Genomic DNA, 22,890 nt, shown 5'->3' with positions numbered 1-22,890 from the left:
ATAAAGTCTCAAATCTGGCAACCCAATGCCCTGTCATACTATCCCATGGTGAGCTTATTCATGGCTATCCACAGCGTACCGTCTTCCCACAGTAAGCCCTGTGAAACACACTAGGGCAAAGAGTAACAGAGACAAGGGACAACCCTGTCTCGTGCCCCGGCGGAGTGTGAAAGTGGCAGAGCGATGATTGTTGACGACAACATGTGAGGTGGGTCGTGTATATACTAATCTAATCCAACGAATCAGTTTGGGTCCGAACCCCATGCAAGCCAAAACAGCAAAGAGAAAATCCCATTCTATGGTATCAAATGCCATAGAGGCGTCTAGTGATAATACGATTGCATCTTCCTCAATAGTGTTGATCCTACCAAGGACCCCGTGTACCCATCACACATTCCCAGCCGTGTTTCTTCCTGGCATAAATCCTGACTGGTCTGGGTGGAACAGGTCAGTGATATAAGGGAGGATCCGATTGGCCAGGAGTTTGGCCAGGATCTTGGCCTCGACCATCAAGAGGGAACTAGGGCGGTACCATTTACAATCTTCAACCCGCTTATTCGGTTTATAAATTACTACAATAGCTGCCGTACGGATCTCTGCCGGGAGTTGACCTATCTCAAAGCACTCGGTATATAAATTCAACAGATGAGGAGCCAGCAATGTCGTCATGGGTTTAAAAAGCTTGATAGGAAGCCCGTTAGGGCCCATCGCCTTGCCGGATTGGACATCTTGCATAGCTTTTTGAATCTCTGTCCCTGTAATATCCACCTCAAGGGCCTCCCTGTCCTGTGGGGAAATGATTGTCACAGCAATGGTGGCTAGGAAATCAGCCCACATTGGGGCTTGAGATGTCTGCCAACTTGTGAAAACCTCCTCATCACGAATCGCAAAGGTGTTGGCTATCAGTTGAGGATCAGTGACAAGCATACCCTTTGAGTTGGCTATCGCGTGTACTCATCTAGCAGCCTGTTCCCTGCATTGCAACCACACCAGTAGCTTGCCTGTTTGTTCACCCTGCTCATAGATCCAATGTCGGGAAGACAGAGAACGCGCTATGGCGTCCTCCAAGAGAAGCTGTCTATAATCCTGTCACTTGAATGTAAGGTTATGTTGAGTTGTGAGTTTAGGTTCCCGCGCGACCGCCTCCTCCAGATCCGATATATCTGCCTCTAGCTCGATTACCCTCTTCAATCGTTCAGCCCTGTGACCCACTATAAATGACAATGCCCTGCCCTTTATAACTGCCCCAAAAGCACCCCATAGTGTCACTGCTGAGTCAACAGAGCCCACATTTTCTGCAAAATAATAATCAGTTTCCTTACGGAAAGCCTCTCTAATAAGTGGATTTTTGAACGCACACGGCTGTATGGTAATGCAGTGCAGGCGCCCCGTCCGTTGAATGCCCAACGACGCCAGGGCGGGGGAGTGGTCGGAGATCCCACCGCCCAGGCAAATGGACCCAGCGAAAATATGGAGATCCTGAGCATGTGTGAATATGTAATTAATCCAAGATTGGCTGCCATGTGACCCTGATTAAAATGTGAAGCATCTGTGCAACAGATTAAACCATCTCCAAATGTCCACAACCCCCAGAGCGTTAGCATACTCAGATAAATATGAGCCTCTCAGTGGGTCCTCCCGGGGTGGGAAATGGTCCAGGGATTTTTTCATTGTGAGGTTAAAATCACCTCCCAACACTAACGCACCCAACTGCAGTTCCAATAGTAGGGCACCCACGTCACATAGTGTCAGACGCTGAAGTCCACGGAGGGCATACATTTCCTCACATTTCTGTGGTGGAAAGTTCGGGAATCTGCTTGGATCCACAAAAGTCCCCAAAGTCTTCCAAGAAAAATGGTACCTCACTTGTGTGGATAGCCATAGTGCCCGCAACAGGAAACATCCCAAAACGCAACGTGGACACATCACATTTTCACAGTGAAAACAGACCCTATTTTTTGCAAAGTGCCTAGCTCTAGATTTTGAACCCTAAGTCTGCCGGCACCTGGGGAAACCTAGCAACCCTATATATTTTTTTTATTAACTAGACACCCAGGGGAATCCAGGAAGGGGTGATTTGACTGGCTCTCACCAGGTTCTATTATCCAGAATCCCTTGCAAACCTAAAAATGTGTGAAAAAAACACATTTTCCTCACAATTCTGTGGTGGAAAGTTCTGGAATCTGTGTGGATCTCCAAAATTCAACCCACCCAGTGTTCCCAAAAGTCTTCTGAGAAAAATAATACCTCATTTGTGTTGGTAGGCCTAGGCCGGCGACAGGAAATGGCCCAAAACACAACAGTGACACACCACATTTTCACAATGAAAACTGGCCCTTTTTTTGCAAAGTGCCTAGCTCTAGATTTTGAACCCTAACTCTGCCAGCACCTAGGGAAACCTAGGAAACCTATCCATTTTTGAAGACTAGACACCCAGGGGATTCCAGGGTGGGTGACTTGACTGGCTCTCACCCAGAATACCTTGCACACCTAAAGATTTGTAAAAAAAAACATTTTCCTTGCTTTTCTGTGATGGAAAGTTCTGGAATATGTGTGGATCCACAAAATTCCACTCACCCTGTGTTTCTGAAATTCTTCCGAGAAAAATGGTACCTCACTTGTGTGGGTAGGCCTAGGGCCCAGGACAGGTAACTGCCCAAAAGGCAACGTGGACAAACCACATTTTCACAGTGAAAACGGACCCTTTTTATGCAAGGTGCCTAGCTCTAGATTTTGAACCCTAACTCTGCCAGCACAAAGGGAAACCTAGCAAACCTATTCGTTTTTGAACCCCAGGGGAATCCAGGATGGGGTGACTTGACTTGCTCTCACCAGGTTCTGTTACCCAGAATCCCTTGCAATCCTAAAGATTTATTAAAGAAAAGACATGTCCCTCACATTTCTGTGGTGGAAAGTTCTGGAATCTGCAAGAAAAATGATGCCTCACTTGTGAGGGTAGACCTACTGCCAGTGACATGAAATGACCCCAAACGCAACATGGACACACCACATTTTCACAGTGAAAAGGGACCCTTTATTTACATAGTGCCTAGCTGTAGATTTTGAACCCTAGCGCTGCCGGCAGACCTATATATTTGTGATACATAGACACCCAGGGAAATCCAGGATGGGGTGGTTTAACTGGCTCCCACCAGGTTCTGGATTGCAAACCTTCTAATTTATGAAGAAACACATTTTCCTCACATTTCTGTGGTGGAAAGTATTGGAATCTGTGTGGATCCACAAAATTCCACCCAGCCCGCATTCCGCAAAGTCTTCCGACATAAATGGTACCTCACCTGTGTGGGTGAGTCAAGTACTCGCGACAGGCAAGGGCACAAAACCTTTTGCGGAGACTTCAAAATTAACTATCACAAAACAACCCAGTTTTACAAGGGGGGTCCCATGGGTTTTTGGCCCCGGGCTAGGTGGCCATCTAGGGAAGCCTACCAAACCCACACATTTCTAAAAACTAGACACCGTGGGGAGCCCAGCAAGGTATGGCTTGCATGGGTCCCCCAACATTTCTACACCGAGAATCCCCCAAAACCTCAAATTTAGCTGAAATAATCCCTTTTTTCTCTAATTTAGATGTACGGGGGAAAGTTCTGTAATCTGTGTGGATCCACAAATTTTCTTCTATACAGCAATCCCCCAGGTCTCCCGATAAAAATGGTTCTCACTCGTGTGGGTGTGTCAAGTACCGGCTGCGACAGGCAAGGGCCCCAAACCTATTGAGGCGACATCAAAATTACCTATCACAAAACAACCTGGTTTTGCAAGGGGGGGGTCCCCAGTGTTTCTGGCCCCGGGTTTGGCGGCCACCTAGGGAAACCTACCAAACCCACACATTTCTGAAAACTAGACTCCCAGGGGAGTCCAGCAAGGTATGGCTTGCGTGGGTCCCCCAACATTTCCCTACCCAAAATCCCCAAGCAAACCTCAAATGTTGTGGAAAAAATCTGTGTTTTCTCACATTTTTATGTGGGAAAGTTGTCGGATCACTGGGCTGACACAAATTTCCTACCATCCAGCGTTCCCCCAGGTCTCCTGAAAAAAATAGTACCTCACTTGTGCAGGTAGGCATAGTGGCTGCAACAGGAAATGGCCCAAATCGTACTGTGGAGACTTCAAAATTATCTATAACAAAACTACCTGGTTTTGGGGGGGCACTTGGGGTTTTGGCCCCAGACTCGCCACCATCTAGGGAAACCTACCAAGCCCACACATTTCTAAAAAGTAGACACCCTGGGGAGTCCAATAAGGTATGGTTTGTATGGATCCCCTAACGTTTCCCTACCCAGAATCCCCTACAAATCTCAAATCTTGCTGGAAAAAACACATTTTCCACATATTCTTGTGTCAAATCATGGTAGCGGCACAAATGTCCTACCCCACAGCGTTCTCCCTAGTGTCCAGAGTAAAATGATACCTCACTTGTGTGGGTGTCCAATGCAGAATTGGCTAAAAACGTGTGTTTCAAATAAATTAGCGCTTATAATTTTCGGTGCTATACCCTTTTTCCCTATGTTTTGGGATCTTCCGAGTCACAGGCCCTTGCCATACCCACACAATTGAGGTATAATTTTACTCGGGAGACTGAGGGTAAATCTGTGGGGTAGGACATTTGTGCCAGCATGGTGATTCCACCCAAAAATATGTCGAAAATGTCTTTTTTTCAGCTAAGTTTGAGGCTTGCAGAGCATTTTGGGTAGGAAAACATTGGCAGATCCATGAAAGCCATACCTCGCTCGACTCCCCCCGGTATCTAGTTTTCAGAAATGTGTAGGTTTGGTATTTTTCCAAGATGGTCACCGAGCCCAGGCCAAAAACCAAGGTGACCTGTCTTGCAAAACCAGGTTGTTTTGTGATAGGTCAATATGATGTTTCCTCAATATGTTTTGGGCCTTTGTCTGTTGCGAGTACTTGACCCACCCATGCGAGTGAGGTATAATTTTTATTGGGAGACCTGGGAACGCTGGGTGGTAGGAAATTTGTGGACCTACATGGATTGAAGAACTTTCCCTCTTAGAATTTTGAGAAAAAAGTGTCTTTTGTAGCTAAATGTGAAATTTGCAGGGCATTCTGGGTAGGAAAACATTGAGGGACCCATGCAAGCTATACCTGGGTGGACTACCCCGGGTGTCTAGTTTTCAGAAATGTATGGCTTTGGTAGTTTTCCAAGATCGCCGCCGAGCCCGGGGCCAAAAACCCAGGTGACCACCCTTGCAAAACCAGGTTGTTTTTTGATTTTGATGTCTTCTCAATACGTTTTGGGCCCTTGCCTATCACAGGTACTTGACCCATCAACCCGAGTGAGGTATCATTTTTATCGGAAGACCTGGGGAAACGCCTGGGGTAGGAAATTCAAGGATCCATATAGATTCCAGAACTTTCCCACTTAGAATTTTGAGAAAAAAGTGTCTTTTGTAGCTAAATGTGAAGTTTGCAGGGCATTCTGGGTAGTAAAACATTGAGGGACCCATGCAAGTTATACCTCGCTTGACTCCACTGGGTGTCTAGTTTTCAGAAATGCATGGGTTTGAAAGGTTTCTCTAGATGGCTGCCGACTCAGGGCCAAGAACTTGCATTCCCCATATGTATCCGAAAATTACCTGATTTTTCAAAGGGGGTTCTCAGGAGTTTTTGGCCCTGGGCTCGGCGGCGTTCTTGGGAAAACTACCAAAACTACACATTTCTGAAAACTAAACACCCAGGGAAATCCAGCAGAGTATGACGTGCGTGGATACCCCAAAGTTTTTGTACCCAGAATGCCCTGCAAACCTCAAATTTAGATGAAAACAACCTGCTTTTGCAAGAGTGTCACCTAGGGTTTTGGCCCCGGGCTCAGTGGCCATCTTGGAAAACTACCAAACCCACACATTTCTGAAAAATAGAAACTTGGGGGAGCCGAGAGAGGTACGCCTTGCGTGACTCCCCCAACATTTTCCTACCAAGAATGCCCTTCAAACCTCAAATTTAGCTGGAAAAATTACTTTTTTCTCAAATTGCAGTGTGGGAAAGTTCTGGAATCCACGTGGATACACAAATTTCCTACCTCCCAGTGTTCCCCAGGTCTCCTGATAAAAATGATACCTCACTCGCGTGCGTGGGTCAAGTACCCCAACAGGCAAAAGCCCAAAACATATTGAGGAGACATTGAAATGACCTATCACAAAAAAATCTGGTTTTGCAAGATGGGTCACCTGGGTTTTTGGCCTGGCGGCTGCGGCCATTTTGGACAACTACCAAACCCACACATTTCTGAAAACTAGATACCTGGGGGAGTCCAGTAAGGTATGGCTTGCGTATATCCCCCAATGTTTTCCTACCCAGTATGCCCTGCAAACCTCAAATGTAGCTGAAAAAAACAAATTTTCCACATATATGTGGGTGGAATCACTGTGCCGGCACAAATGCCCTACCTCCATAGTTCCCCTTGGTCTCCCGAGTAAGATTATACCTCACTTGTGTGGGTGGGGCAAGGGCCTGTGACTGGGAAGAGTTCAAAACATAGGGAATAAGGGTATAGCACTGAGAATTTCAAGTGCTACATTTTTTTAAATGCATTTTTAACCAATTCTGCATTGGACACTCACACAAGTGAGGTATCATTTTACTCGGGACACTAAGGAGAATGCTGTGGGGCAGGACATTTATTCATTTTATTCATTTATTTGTGCGATTTTTAGAGCGCGCAAATACCCAAGGGTGTCTCGGCGCTAGCGTTGCAGAGCTCTCAATTGTGGAGGGAGGGGTTAAGTTCAGAACAACCAAGTTTTGAGTTTCTTCCTGAAATTGAGTAGTGTCAGAGCAGTTTTGATGTGGAGGGGCAGTGTTTTCCACAGTTTGGCTGTCGCGACGGAGAAACGTTTATCGCCCCAATTAGCTCTTCTTGTGCGTGGGACTCTTAGCAAGTGGGCTGATGATGAGCGTAATGTTCTTGAATGCTCAAGCGGGCAGAAGGCTTGTCTTAGGAATAGTGGGCCTTGGTTATGTATAGCTTTATATGCTATACATAGAGCCTTGAATTTGATCCGACTTCTTACTGGCAGCCAGTGTAGCTGTCGGATGTAAGGAGAGATAGGTGTGAATTTAGGGATAGTTAACAGGGTCTTGGCTGCCGCATTTTGCACTGTCTGCAATTTGTTGAGGACCTTTTGTTGTGCGTTTAGTAGCAAGGCATTGCAGTAGTCTGTTTTTGAGAAGACTAAAGTGCTGACTAAGGTTTTGCCTGCAGACGGAGGTAGGTATGGGGTTAGCTTTTTTATCCTTTTTAGAATGTGGAAGGATGAGGAAACCACTGAATTAGCATGCTGTTGGAAGGACATTTTGTTATCAAAAATGACTCCTAGGTTGCGTACTTTGGTCACTGGTTCGGGAGGTTGTCCCATCTGAGGTGGCCACCATTGGGGGGACCAGGTAGGTTGCAACCTCCCGAATGTCATCACTTCTGTCTTATCGGAATTTAATTTAAGACAGTTGGATGACATCCAGGAGCTTATTGCCCTCATTCCGTCTTGGAAGTTGGCTGCCACCGAGATGCCATCATTGTATACAGATAGCACCAGTTGGGTGTCATCTGCATAAGTTGTGAGGGCAATTCTATATGATTTTATGACCCTCGCTAAGTCTGAAACATAAATGTTAACAAGTGTCGGACTTAGCGAGGAGCCCTGTGGTACTCCGCAAGGCAGAGAGAAGGTCTGAGAGATGTATTTGCCCATCTTCACTGTTTGAGGACGGTTGGACAGAAATGAGGCAAGGAGTTTTTTAGCTTTGTTTTTTATTCCTAAGTCCGCGACACGGTCGATCAAAGTGACATGATCGACCGTGTCGAAGGCTGCGGAGAGATCCAAAAGTATTAGTATCGCAGAACCTCCGTTATCCATTGTGGTCCTTATCTCGTCTGCTGCTTTTAAGAGCGCTGTCTCTGTTCCGTGACCTTGTCTGAACCCAAATTGGGTGTCGTCCAGTAGGTTGTTGTCATGTATGTAGGTCGAAAGTTGTGAATTCATGATTTTTTCAAAAATCTTAGCAGGGAACGGGAGACATGCAATAGGTCTGTAACTGGCAGGAAGAAGAGGGTCTAGGGTAGGCTTTTTTAGAAGTGGCTTAACGATAGCCTACTTCCATACAGATGGGTAAATGCCAGTTGCGAACATTGCATTACAGATGGTGGTTAGGGAAGGGGCAATGGCTTTGGGGATGAGATTGAGGATGTCAGGAGGGCAAGGATCAAGGGGTGATCCCGTTTTAGTTCGAGCTATGAGGGGTTGGATAAGTTCCTGCGTAGTGGTTTCAAAGGCTAGGAAAGATGGAGCGTTATCGGAGATGGAAGTCAGAGTGGATGTGGCAGATGGAGCAGGGGTTAAAGTGGTAAAGATGGCTTTGACTTTGTCTTCGAAGAATTTGGCCAAAGAGTCCGATAGGGCTTGTGATCCTTCTGAGCGCGGGCGAGGGGATTAGATAGGTGAGTGACCACCTGAAATAATTTACCTGTCGAATTTTTGGCCTGATTGATTTGATTGGTGTAGTAGATGGTTTTCTCCGTTGTTATGAGTTTTTTATAGTTCGATAGAGCATTCTTATATGTGGTTTTATCATGGGGACTTGTGCTACCACAGTGATTCCACGCAAAAATATGGGGAAAAGTTGTTGTTTTCAGCTAAATTTAAGGTTTACCGGGGATTCTGGATAGGGAAACATTGGGGGATCCACGTAAGCCATTCCTCATTGGAATGCCCAGAGTGTCTAGTTTTCAGAAATGTGTGGGTTGGGTAGGTTCCCCCAGATGGCGGCGACCCCGGGCCAAAACCCCTGGTACAACCCCCCCCCCCAAAACCAGGTAGTTTTATTATAGGTAATATTGAAGTCTCTACAGGACTATTTGGGCCTTTTCCGGTTGCAGCCACTATGCCTACCCACACAAGTGAGGTACCATTTTTATCAGGAGACCTGGGGGAATGCTGGGTGGTAGGTAAGTTGTGTGAGCCCAGTGATCCTACAACTTTCCCACACAGAAATGTGAGAAAAAGTGACTTTTTAGCTGAATTTGCGGTTTGCAGGGCATTCTCGGTAGTCAAATCAAAAGTCAATTTTTTTTATTGTATATGATTACTTAAAATCGTTACAATATACTTTTTTTTTTATAAAAGAAAAGTGTTATACTTAAACTTCCATTTAAATACTCAGTTTCATATTAACCAAAATTTTAAATCTGCATAACATTATAATACACGTAAAATGTCATCTGAAAAGGAAAGGTCCAGGATAACTTTCATCTAGATCCAGTTCGTGATAAAGATGTCCATTTTAAGTACCCAACTGGACCGTTTTTCTATGCCGTCCTGCATTATGCTATTTTCGTGGCCTGTAGGTCTGATTGCCTTAAGAGGTTCCTTACTTCTACTAGAAATGTGACACCCCGGCAAACCAAGATAATCAAGGATCCTTCCAGCCAAAGTATTACTGCTTGCCTGCAAGTGCATATATTCAATTCATTAAAAATTGGTTTTAACCCCTCCTTGTGTCTTTGACTGCTGGGCAAGCACACAGCAGGTGTGTTAATGTTTCTTTGCAGAAGCCGCCTAGTTGACAGTGTGCATCTTGATGATTACTTTGCCATGACGGTTGCAGATCTTTTGAATCATGCATGCCCAAGCGGTATTTTGTGAAGCTTTTTTTTAGCTCGGTACTGAAGTGTGTTAATAAGTATGCTTGAGGCTTTATTGATATATAAGAGTTAATCACGGTCCACCCATGTCTGCGTTTTGAAGTTGTGATTTTGTCTTCCAGAAAAGACTTCTTCTTTGATGTTTTATTTACCAATCTACCAAAAGCTACCCGCTCCAACTGACTGTCCCATATTGTTTGTATTTCGAGTTCTGCTATGGATTTCCGCAAGTATGATCCCCATGAGTGTCTTGGTCCATCTGGATTTTGATTTCTTTCCAGCAAGTCTTCTTTAGTGATCTTAGCTCAGATGCACAGAATTTGTGGCATAGTTTTACGAAGCCACTCATGCTCTGGAATTTCTGGTTCTGAAGGCCAAACTCCAACCGGACCTGAGCTGGAGCGGCGGACTTAGGTAAATTGAAAACAGCTTTATAGACCCTTGTCTGTAGATCGTTTAGCAGCTCTGCCTCTTTACCGCACCAAACTACTAGGGTGTATTACAATGTTGGTATACATTGTGACGCCATCACTTTTAGAAGATGTGCGTGACTCGGGCAACCCATTTTGTTGTTCGGGAGTCTATACTCAAATATTAGCGATTGTGCTTTTGCCTTTAAGTCAATTTTGTGTTCTTTGTATGTGGTGCCTCGCCCTAGTTTTAGACCGAGGTATTTGTAGGCTGCTTGTTCTTCTATTTGAGTCCCTTTTATGTACCATTTAAACCTGTTTTTTTTTGGATCAGTAAGGCGTACAAACCTTGGTTTTATCCTTATTTATTTCCAAACTATCTCTGTCCAGATAGGTGACTAAGTGGTTAATTGCTCTTTGTAGCCCAATAGTGCTTTGGCTCAGTTCCACAATATCATCAGCATACTGTAGGAAGGGTATTGGCTCTTTGGTTAGATTAGGCGGATGGCAGTTGGATGATTGCATATAGTTGCTGATGTCAGCCATAAATAAATTAAATAAGCTCGGTAGGGAAATGTAGTGGGACGAAAAACTCTTGGATTCCCCCTTGCACAACCAGATTGTTTTGTGATAGTTAATTTTGAAGTCACCTCAAAAGGTGTTGGGCCCTTGCCTGTCGGAGGTACTTGACCCAACCACACTCGTTAGGTACCATTTTTCTCAGAAGACTTTGGGTAATGCGCGCTAAGTGGAATTTTGTGGATCCACACAGATTCCAAAACTTTCCACCAGGGAAATGTGAGGAAAATGTGTTTTTTAGACAAATGTTGAGGTGTGCAAGGGATTCTGGGTAATAGAACCTGGTGCGAGCCAGACAAGTCACCCCATCCTGGATTCCCCTGGGTGTCCAGTTTTAAAAAATGTATAGGTTTGCTTGTTTTCCCTAGGTGCCGGCAGAGCTAGGGTTCAAAACCTACAGCTAGGCACTTTGAAAAAAAAAGGGTCAGTTTTCACAGTGAAAATGTGGTATCCACGTTGCTTTTTTGGCCGTTTCCTGTCACGGGCACGAGGCCTACCCACACAAGTGAGGTACTGTTTTTCTTGGAAGACTTTGGGGAATGCGAGGTGAGTGGAATTTTCATGGATCCACACAGATTCCGGTACTTTCCACCACAGAAATGTGAGGAAAATGTGTTTTAAAAAATATATTTTGAAGTTTGCAAGGGATTTTGGGTAACCGAAGCTGGTGAGAGCCAGACAAGTCACCCTATCCTGTATTCCCCTGTGTGTCTAGATTTTTTAAATGTATAGGTTTGCTAGGTTTCCCTTGGCGCCTGCAGAGCAATGGTTCAAAATCTACAGCCAGGCCCTTTGCAAAAAAGGGTCAGTTTTCACTGAGCAAATGTGGTGTGTCCACGTTGCATTTTGGGCCGTTTCCTGTCTGGGGCACAAGGCCTAAACACACAAGTGAGGTACCATTTTTCTCAGAAGACTTTGGGGAATGCAGGGTGGGTTGAATTTTGTGGATCCACGCAAAACCCAAAATTTTCCATCACAGAAATGTGAGGATTGTTTTTTAAAACTAAGTTTGTGGAATGCAAGGGATTCTGAGTAACATAACCTGGTGAGAGGCACACAAGTCAACCTATCATGGATTCCCCATTGTGTCTAGTTTAAAACAGTTTACAGGTTTTTTAGAGTTCCCTATGTGCTGGCTGCGCTAGGTCCCAAAATCCACAGGTAGGCACATTACTAAATAAGTCTGTGCTTTGTGGGCTTTCTGCTGCACTGGGGGGAGATGGGAGGAGAGGAGGAGTTTGCCCCAATATGGCCCCATGGGGGGCAGAAAGTCTGTTGCTTTTTTGGGGGGTGGAGACATTGGTATGCCCATTCTGGGCAGGTCCCACCCTCACTCATAAAAAAAGCCAGTGTAATCGCTGGCGTCTAGTAGACTTTCTGCCCCCCCGGGGGGAAGAAGGACTGGAATTTATCAGGGTGAGGGTATTGTCCCGCCCATTTTGGGCAGCCACCACCCCTACATGAATACAAAAAAATCTCTAATTTCTAGTGGGTTTTCTGCCCCGGAGCGAAAGAAAGATTGTAATTTTTTGGGGGTTGGGGGCATTGACATGCCCGTTTTGGGCAGCCCCCACCCTAAGTAAAATTTCCCCAAAAAAATCCCTGGAGTCTAGTGGGCTTTTTGCCCCCGGGGAGGGCAGATTGGGGGCTACTGCCCCCATATGCCACCCCAGGGGCAGAATAGCTGAAATTTCGGAGGGGTGGGGGCATTGGCATGCACGTTTTAGGCAGCCCCCACCCTAAGTATAATTGCCAAAAAAAATCCTGGGCATCTAGTGGACTTTTTGCCCCCCTGGGGAGGGGGGCAGATTGGGGATAGTGCCCCATCTGAAACCCCAGAGGGGCAGAAAGACTGTAATTTTTTAAGGCGGTGTGGAGGCATTGACATACCCGTTTTGGGCAGCCCCCACCCTAATTTCAATTGCCCCAAATAAATCCCTGGCGTCTAGTGGACTTTTGGCACCCACCCCAGTGGGGCAGATTGGTGGCTACTGCCCCCATATGCCAGCCCAGGGGGCAGAAAGGCTGAAATTTTGGTGAGGTTGGGGCATTGGCATGCTGGTTTTCGCAGCCCCCACCCTAAGTAAAATTGCCCACAAAAAATCCCTGGCATCTGGTGGGCTTTTTGCCCCCGTGGGGGGCAGATTGGGGCAACTTTCCCCATCTGTAACCCCAGGGGGGCAGATTGGGGGCTCCTGCTCCCATCTGCCCCTGAGGGGGGAAGAAAGACTGTTTTGCCCAAATTACAATAGGGGAGCAAAGGCCCTTGCCCAAGGGGCTGCTCCCCCTCTCTGGTGCTACTGGGTGGATCCCTGCTTGGGGATCGCCCTCCTGGGGTGATCCCCAAGCAGAGATCCACTAGGGAATGGTACCATTGGAAATGGCAGATTCTCCCCTTTCCAACGATACCTCTCCCAAGTATTTTGGTGCTCGAGGAGCTGAGATAGCCCTACGAGCTCTGAAACACTGACTCTGAAACTAAGTTTCAGTTTCGTTTTTAATGTATTGAGACAGCGCGTGTTTGTCATTACAGTGAAAACCAGGGAAGGGCCTCGGGAGGTTGGGGAAGCTCCTGGGGCCCCAAAAAAAAATTGAAATCCCTCTGCTGTTTACAGCAGAGGGATTTCATGCTCCTGTCCTCATGATTGAATGGTTCCGTCATGGGCAGGAGCACCACACCGGTGCTCATGACGGAACCATTCCGTCATGAGCACCAAAGGGGTTAATCAGCTTATACCCAATTAGCAGAGGGTAGCATAATTATAAATTCTTACTATATTGTACCAGTTGTACCGATGGTTTGTGAGTTAAAAATGTCCCTCGTGGATAGCAGCACTTATTGTGCCACCACTAGTGTTACAAAGTAAAGCATGTCTCCCAGCCTGCCACAGCAGACTGGAGTTTCCCAATTAAAGTAATGACAAAGTCCAAACCTCTCTTTTCAACTTATACAAGTAATTTCTAAGGCATGCCTTAAAAGCCCGAAGGCAGGGTGCTGTATTTAAAATGTAAGACGTGTTTTTACGTGTTTTTAGTGGTTTGTGCTCCCGAAAGGATAGTAGCCCTGTTGGTAAGTACAAGTTTACAAGCTGACAACTCAGCTAATGACCTAGGGGACAATCTTTTTTTTTATAACTCTTTTTATTGAAAAAGAAAAGGCATGCCATGGTTACAGTGCAACATTTTGCAGGTGATCAGTAGCATACTTGCAAGTAATATGTCTATATGAAAGTAGACACATTGATATAGGACAGATAACAATAGTCATATACAGCTAATATACAGCTAATTCACAGTGTTATTATCCCCCCAACTCTAGGCGGCTCGCAGATGTCTTCCCAATAGGAATTCCATGCCTCCCATATTTGTGACAATTTTTTTGGACACCCCCTGGATTCGTATATGGGCTTCTCTGTTACCATACTCCAGTCCATAGCGTTAGCACAGTCAGCGAGCTTCAGAGGACTCGGGGCACTGCATAGTCGTGCAATATTTTGTTTGGCCACCATGAACCCCAGAGTAGCCCAAATTCTCTCCTTGCCAGATAGATCGGTGGGATTCAATATGTTCAATAGTCTTAGCTTAATGTTACACTGTGCCTGCTTCCCAATACCTCCACCTTCATGAGCATCACCCTCCCCCAATACTTCTGAATCACGGCATACTCCCACAGAGTATGGATGAAAGTGCCCTCATCCTGCCCACACAGTCTCACACAGCTCCATATGGACCATTGAGATCCCTGACAAATATATCCTGTGGAAAATCTCCAGTTGGTCCAATTGGAGTCGGGAGGAGATGGCAACCTCATGGAGAGAAGCCACCGCAGCCCACCATTCCTTGTCGTCCAGACCGGCCTCGTCGTGGTCCCATTTACTTCTCAGACGAGTCAGGGGATCTGTCATAGTATTAATGAGCTTTTTGTAGATAAGTGATATAGCCTTTTTAGGTCTTTCTAGAGCCCAGCGCATGCGATGCTCTAGCGAGACATTTAGTAAGCTGCTTTTGGAAGTGCTTTCAAAGCGGTGATCAGCTTACCCTCACAAGCCTGCGTGCAACGTGCACAGCCCTATTTTTAGTCGCGTGCGCACAACTCACGTTTTTTTATTATCATTTAATTTCGCTGCCCGGCCTCGCGGCCAATGCTTGTTTTCGTTACTTTGGGTATAATCGCGGCACCCGCACTTTACTTAGAACAATAAATGTAAAGCGCGGGTGCCACGATTATACCAAAAGTAAAGAAATAGAAACAAACATCTATTTCTTTACTTTTAGCATAATCGCGGCACCCCCGCTTAAAGTGCCGGTGCAGCGATGCTTGTTTAGGTTCTGCCTGTGAAAATCACAAGAGATGATAGCTCCAGCAGAATGAAGGAGGTCAAGGAATTGATTAGTGCTGCTCTATATTAAAACAGGCAGAGCATGTCTTGTGTCAAGGTAACATCTCATGTACCTGGAGCTATCTCCCTTTCTATCCAATCCAAGATTTTGTATAACTCATGGTACTATTAGGTCTTGTTAAGCTTAGCACTCTCTTAGCTCCTGAATGGCTTCTATGGTAAAGCTGAGAACTCCTTTTCACCCCTCTTGCTATATGATGTCTTTAGGCTATATTTTCAGGGTAAAAAGATCCCTCCCTATCCATGTGCAGTATGATATTGTGTGGTCTGCTTGTCAGAAAACTTCCCTGTACGATATGTTACAACCGTACCTTTAGGGTAGGACACTCACCTCCTTGTAACCTGAGGTGCTCTATGTTACAGGGGGCAGAGTGATCACTTCAGTCACTGTACGATCTGTTGCTGTAAGAGCACGAAGCTTCCTTTCACGCTCTTGTGCTTGTTCTTATTGTTGGCTGTATGTGCCACTAAAGCCTTGTTCCCTAAAAGTGTGCATATTGAATTGCATACTGAATAATGGTTGCATCTGTTTGAGTGCTCTGCGCTTTTCTCTTGAATTCGGCATTGTTCTTTTTTAGCTTTATTTTGAATGTTTTCCTCATAAACCTTTTAATTGTGCATGTTTCTGTATCTCTTCTCTCGTTATATTTGTTAATTGCTTTGCTTTGTTGGTATTTGTTTTCATAGTGGATTAAATTATTTTTTTGTTTGATATGATTTTTAGTTGCGAGTTTGGAAGTGTTGTGTGAAGCTGGTGCTAATTTGTGGCTTTTTTGGTCACTTCATTTCAATTATTGTCTACATGGTGGCCATTGTCTGACAAATAGGTTTCCCTTTGTGGTACTTCGCCTTCTTTTTGGCTTGGGAAGGGCTTTGTAATCTGTACTCTCTGCCTAGTCTGATTGTCATGATATTCTCTTTCCATGAGATGAGAAGCTTCTCAAACAAGCATAGGCATAGCCAATGGGTCTCGCCTTTGGGACCTTATAAGTGTTTAGCCATGCAACAGTTCATGTTGTTGCACCAAGGATATTGTGATGGATAACTAAACACTTTTAAGGTCCCAAAAGTGAGACCTATTGGCTATGCCAATGCTTGTTGGGTAGGTCACCGTCTAGGACCCTGTCCTTGAAGGGGGCGGAGTTAGGTAAGACGATACCTATTGGGAGAGCAGGTGACAGGGTGTGTCTAATCTGTGGATACCTGAAATATTCTGTTTTCGCTATTTCGTAACCCTGCTGTGGTTTGGAAAAGGGTATGAATGCGCCCAATTTCCAGAGATCCCCCACCTTGGAGATAACAATGAGATCCCATTCGTCAAAGCCCTTATAGTGAGACAGCCGACCCAACTGATCACAATACCAGAGCGCCGTGGCTTTAGTGAGTGTGCCCTACCAGTTCAGGCTTCTGTTTGCATCTTTCCACACCTGCACAGCATGTCAAGTCAGACCTGATAGAGCAGGTTTCAAAGACTGTGTATATAACACACCCCCAAAACCACCCTACCGGAGGAGCCATCTGTTGATCCGAAAAGCCGGGTCATCTTGCGGTCTATATCGGCATTGGCTGATGGCTGCGAGCTGCGAGGCCCAGTAATACCTTTTGATGTCCTGGATTTCAATACCCCCATAAACCATCCTAGTGTGAGTTTATGTGTGGCAATGCGGGGGGTTTACCCTCCCACAGCAGATCATGAACTACACTTTCAAGTTCTTTAAAGTATTAGGCAGCAACTGGAAGTAGGATGTTCTGCAGTCCGTACAAAAGTCAGGGAAGAGACATCATCTTAAATAAGGCCGCACGTCCCAGAAGAGTCAAGCGAAACGACTTCCAGTGATGGACATCAGACTTGAGACTTATCAGTGGCGGCCGGAGATTGTGGTCATAGAATTTAGATAAATCTTTGCAAACTTAGATTCCCAGATATTTGAAGCTGTCCTCCAACTCTGACAACTGGCAACCCCGGGGGAGTGAAGGACGCCGTCCACAGAGAACATAAAGCACTGACTTAGACCAAATAATTGTATACTACATTGAGCGACGCTGCTGGGAAGGCCAGATAAAGCTAGATGTTGTCTGCGTATAACGATATGCGGTCCTCCCAACCGTGTGTCCATCTAAAGCTCCAAAGCTAGAGGAAAGAGGAGCGGCGACAAAGGGCAACCCTGTCAGGGGCTTATACCAAGAGAGAAGACTGGGGATTTCCGATTATTCACGACCACCTGGGCCAACGGTTGATAGTACAGAAGTCGCACCCATTTAATAAACTCAGGTCCGAAACCAAATTTATGAAGCACAGAAAACATGTATGGCCACTCGATAGTGTCAAAAGCTTATGCAGCATTAAGGGTTACCACAACCGCATCCTCCCTGATCGTACCCACCCGGCAAAGTACGCTGTGGAGCCTGCGGCGATTGAGGGATGTATTTCCCTCCGGCATAAACCTCGACCGGTAGGGGTGGACCAGACTGGTGAGAACCTAGAGCAAACGAGTGGCAAGGACCTTTGCAAGGATTTTAGCTTTGCAATGGAGCAGTGAGATAGGTCTGTAGGACAAACAATGGTTAGTGGGCTTGCCTGCCTTGGGAATCATGATGATATTGGCCAATCTGTGATCTTTGGGAAGGATCCTTATCTCTTTACTCGCCCTATACATATCGGTGAGAAAAGGGGCCATACTATTTGCTGTTATCTTGAATACCTCAGTAGGGATCCTGTTAGGACCGAATGCTTTCCCCCGCGCAGATCATGTGTGTCTTTTTCAACTTCAAGCACTGTGATATCTAGATCAAGATCGGAGCACTCCTCCTTGGTGAGAGCAGACAGTCTAATATCATGTAGGAGAGAGGTAGCCTCCTCCTCAGAATATGTGGTACGGGAAGTGTAAAGTGAATGGTAATACCGACCAAATGCGTCCGCAATGTCCTGTGGTGCAGTAATGCGGATTAAAGGATCCGTGATGATTTCAGCCAGCACACGCCGCTCCTCCTCTCTACGATCCAACCAAGCCAAGAGCTTACCTGCCTTATCGCCTACATCATAGATCCGGCTTTGAATAGCTAGGAATTGTGCCTTGGCCGCATCAGTGGTTAAGGCAGAGAACTCCTTATGTATTTATTTATAAGGTTTTATATAGCGCAAACGTAATTCACGAGGGTATCAGAGTGCTTTACAGTATATAGTTATAAAGACATAATAAATGAGGTAGTATACACACATTTGATATTCTTCATTACTTACAAAAGAGGGCAACAGAACAATACATTATATACAGTTATTGAGCCTTAGGTTAGTACTGTGGAAATAAATATATAAGTTTCTCTTCCAATCCACACGAGGAAGCCAGTGATATGAGGATCATATCGGTGACTCGATGCCAGCATAGGATCAAGTCTTAGGACGTGAATTTGTTCATTAGGAGTTTTTTTTACCTCTTTTTTGAAGGCAGTAAAGGAAGAGATTCCCCGAACCACTGGAGGTAAGGAGTTCCAAATCTTTAAAGCGATCCCTGAAAAAGCTCTGCAACCAGTTCTCTTTTTATGAAAGGATTGTGGTTTCAGAAGTAAAGAACTCGGGCTTCGTAGTTGTCTGCATCCTCCGGAACGTTTTAGCTTTAGTGCTAGGTAGCTGAGTGTGTTGTTAAGTAGTGCTTTATGGGTCATGCAGACAACCTTTAGTTGTAATCTTGCCTCATAGGGCAGCCAATTCAGCTCTTTCAAGGTTGAAGAATTGTGGCTATTTCTTTTAGATCCTGATACCAATCTTGCTGCAGCTTGTATCTGGGGAGACCGCAAAGAGTGGTGCTTTCATAGTCTAATCTTGGTAGCACTGACATTTGTAAGTCGGTCTGAGGGAGGAGGGATTTAAGTTTCCTTAGTAAACTCATCTGGTGATTGGCTCCCTTGGTGGCATTAGTGATGTGCGACTGCATATTCAGGTGTTTGTCTATGATGACTCCCATGGATTTTGCAGAATCAATGATGAGGGGAGCACAGTCATTGGAGGTTAGGTGTTTCAACCATTGCTCTATCTTTGGTGTGTGGTTGAAAGGGGAGAGGAGAATGAATTCAGTTTTTTGTATTACGCATGAGATGGTAGTTTGTGAGCCAACTTTGTGTGTTCTGTAGAATAGCGTTGAGGGAAATGAAGTCTTCTGGAGTGGAGATTTTTAAATACAGTTGGGTGTCGTCCGCTTACAGGAGATTTATGGGATGTTCGCTGATTTCAATGCGTTCGCCAGGAGTTCCATTAGTAGGTTGAAAAGAATTGGTGATAGGACTGAGTCCTTGGGAACACCTATGTCGACCACGGAGGGCTGAGAGAGTGAATTCTCTATCTTGATTCTTTGTGATCTGTTATTAGGGAAGGAGGAGAACCATTGTAGCACTGTGCCCGAGAGGCCCATCCTTCCTTCCAATAGGGACAGTAGGTTGTCATGTTTAATCATGTCGAAGGCGGAGGATAGGTCAAGCAGTATCATTAGGCAAGATTCGTTGCGGTCAAGCATTTTTAGTATGTCATTAAATATGTTTGAGTGCAGATTCTCTGCTGTGACCTTGACGGAAACCAGATTGGTGATTGTCAAGGAGGTTGTAATTCTCAATATGGTTGCATAATTGTAAATGTACACATTTATCCAGCAGTTTCGCCAAAGTGGGGATGTTGGATATAGGGCGGTAATTGTTCAAATCTGATGGGATGGCGTCGGATTTCTTTAGTATAGGCGTAACCTGCCCTATTTGAAGACAGTCTGCTATGGAGCCTTGTCTCAGAGAGGCAATTACAATTTTTGCCCATAATGGTAGGATGGAGTTTTTATCATTTTGAATAGGGCAGGAGGAAGGAGGTCAGAGAAGTCATTGGAGGGATTGATTGCCAGAAGAGTGTTGTAGATTTTCTGTTCAGAGATTGGTGCAATGGTGTTCCAGGAGGCATTGTTTTTTGTTACTTCTCCTGGAGAACTAAAATGAACCTTGAGTTGTGAATAACCGTTGGCATCCTGGGCCACAGGTTGTGGGAGGACCTTCTAAAATTGGATGTGGAGTTTGATGACCTTTATCTTTTCAGGGAAGAAGTTGGCAAGCTCATCGCAAGAAGGTGTAGCCAGGTCGTTTAGATCCGTGGAGTTAGCTGTGTTGCGAGCTTGTTGCTTGACGATTTCAAAGTGTTTTTTGGGATGGTTGATTGCTTGGTTCAGCTGGGTTTTACTAAGATGAGGTACAGTGTCTCTCCCTTGTTGTGCATTGAACTGTCACAGAATTGGGATGGTCTGCCAGAAACGCTTTAAGACATCCTACAGCATGATCATTTGCATTGTTCCAGTGGAGATTGAAGTCACCTAGGAAAATGTGTGGTTCTTGTGAGTTGATGTTAGAAGAAATGACTTCCATTAACTCATGGATGAAAGTCAGATTATCCCTCGGGGGTGGTAGAGTAAGTGAAGCTTGCTGGCGAGGCGCTTATCATCAGAGATATTGATACATAGATATTCGCATGAGGATAGAGCGATGGAGTCGGCTTGCTTGACTGAGATTGTGTTACGAAAAATGCAGGCTTACCCACCTCCAGGTGCCACGTTTCTGTCTAGGGGGATTAGGTTGTGGCTAGGAGGAACCAATAGATCAAAGATGGGAGAGGAGAAGATCCTTGATTTTAATACGGGGGTTCTGAGGCACATCCTCCGAGTCTTGCAGGTGAACTGCACGTTCAAGGTCTAGGATTTCACCCTCTATCGTAAAATATCCGCTGCTCTCTCCTTACGCTGCCCAGCAATTTGGCTCAACACAACCCCCCCGAATAACTGTCTTATAAGCTTCCGAAAGTACAACGGAGGAACTGACAGATCCTAAGTTCTCCTGAAAATATAGATGAGACTCCCTTTGAACCTTCTCTCTGATGGAGGAAGTCATGAGATACCAGGAGTTGAGCGGCCCTACCAGACAGACTGTGGGTTTGCCCACTTCCAGCTGGCACTGAACAAGTGAGTGATCCGAAATTCCCCTAGCCAGGTGTTGAATGTCCTTGACACAATGAAGGTGGTGCGTAAGTGTGAGCACATAATCTATACGTGACATACTACAATGGGGTCCCAAAAACTGGGTGTATTGGAGCTCATCAGGGTGCAAGCATCTCCAAATATCCACAAGGCCTATAGCACCCAGAAAACTATGAATTCATTTACGAGAGGGAGGCAGGTCTTTCTGGGGCCAACGGTCCAGGGAATCGGAGACGTTTGAGTGAAAGTTGTCCCCGATTAGTAACCTCCCAATAGGTAAGCCAAGGAGGAGATCGCCGAGATCAATAAAGGCCTGTGTGTGTAAGCCCAGTAGTATGAACACAGAGATCAAGTGTGGATCCCTGCCAAGTCCCGGAAATGGCAACAAATCTACCCAGAGCATCTGTACGGGCCATGCCCACAGTTAAAGGGAACGTTTTACGGACTAGAATGCCCACACCCCGGGAGCCAGAACTGAATGCTGAATGAGCTACTAACTGGAAGCTCCAACGTGACAGGGCCTTATAGCCGTTACCCAGCAGATGGGTCTCTTGCAGAAAAACTATGTCTGGCAAGTGCCGCTTTAAAAATTGAAGGACTACCCCTGTTTAATTTTGTCACCCAGTCTGTTTACATTCCAGAATAGTAAGGTAAGTTTCTATCTATGTGTCAGACCCATCACCCACTCCTAATGGTGTACTGTGCCCAATAAGGAGCGCTGGGTAAGGTGCATGAGAACAAGCGCCGATACGTCCCTTAGTGCCCTCGACAATGAGGACATCCAGAACAGTGAGCCTATGTCTAGTTTTACCTGCAGCCAGTTACATAAGTCATGCCTAAAAAACAGCACAATCCCAACAGAAAAACAAACACAATACGAACCCACCCACCCCACAGACCCAGAAAAAAATTCAAATTCCCCCCTCCCTGCCTCCCTGCTCGGCGGAATCAAAACCCTCCACCCCCAAACTAGCAGACTTACAACTTCGTTTAGCCTAAACAAGCAACCGTCCCTAAGAAATTGTCAAATGATAACGGCATGTAAACAACATGAAGATCAACATCCAGTGCCTAGAAAACGTTAAGGCACTTATACAGGAGTAGTGGGGAACCAGGAGAATCCTGGAGAATCCAGTCCGACAAAGGCATCATTGAAAGTCTGGCTTGGTACTAACAAGAAGTCTGGTGCACCCAGAGAAGCCAACAGATTATCACAGTCTTCTGGTAATGCAGAAGCCTTTCGCCCCCAAAAAGAAGCATGTAGACCAGCTAGCCGGTACCACCTTCCGCGTGAAGTGCCACCATCAGAGTTCCGGGTGTCTCAACCAGATCACGCACCCGGGGTATGGTTGTTTTTATGGCCTGCCTTACGCCATCCATCGAGCCAGTCCCAGGCCTCCTCCGGGGTAGAAAAAAAACAGGTTTCGGTCTCTGCTTCCACCCTCAGTTTGGATGGGAAGAGCATAGCATATTTCAGTTCCCGGTCACAAAGCGCCTTTTTCACTTCCAAGAAACGACGCCTTTATCGCTGCACCCTGAGGGTGAAGTCCGGGAAGAAGGTGGTGCAGCTGTTTTGATACTCCACCGGGGGGCGATCGGGCACACTGCAGGATAACATCTCTGTCTCCGTAGTTGAAGACCCTAGCAAGGAGAGGACACGGGGGCACCAGGCCTCGGTCTGCCACCCGGCACCCGATGCGCTGGTTCCACCGAAAAGAAGTTAAAGAGCCCTTTTGGCTGGGTAGTGATCAGTTCCTCAAAAAACAGGTCTGCCGATGGCCCCTCTGCCGCTCCAGCACCCCACAAATGTGATCATTGTTGCATCTGGA

Source organism: Lissotriton vulgaris, chromosome 7 (assembly GCF_964263255.1).
Source record: "Lissotriton vulgaris chromosome 7, aLisVul1.2, whole genome shotgun sequence".
Lineage (NCBI taxonomy): Eukaryota > Metazoa > Chordata > Amphibia > Caudata > Salamandridae > Lissotriton > Lissotriton vulgaris.
Note: the sequence above shows the minus strand (reverse complement) of the source record.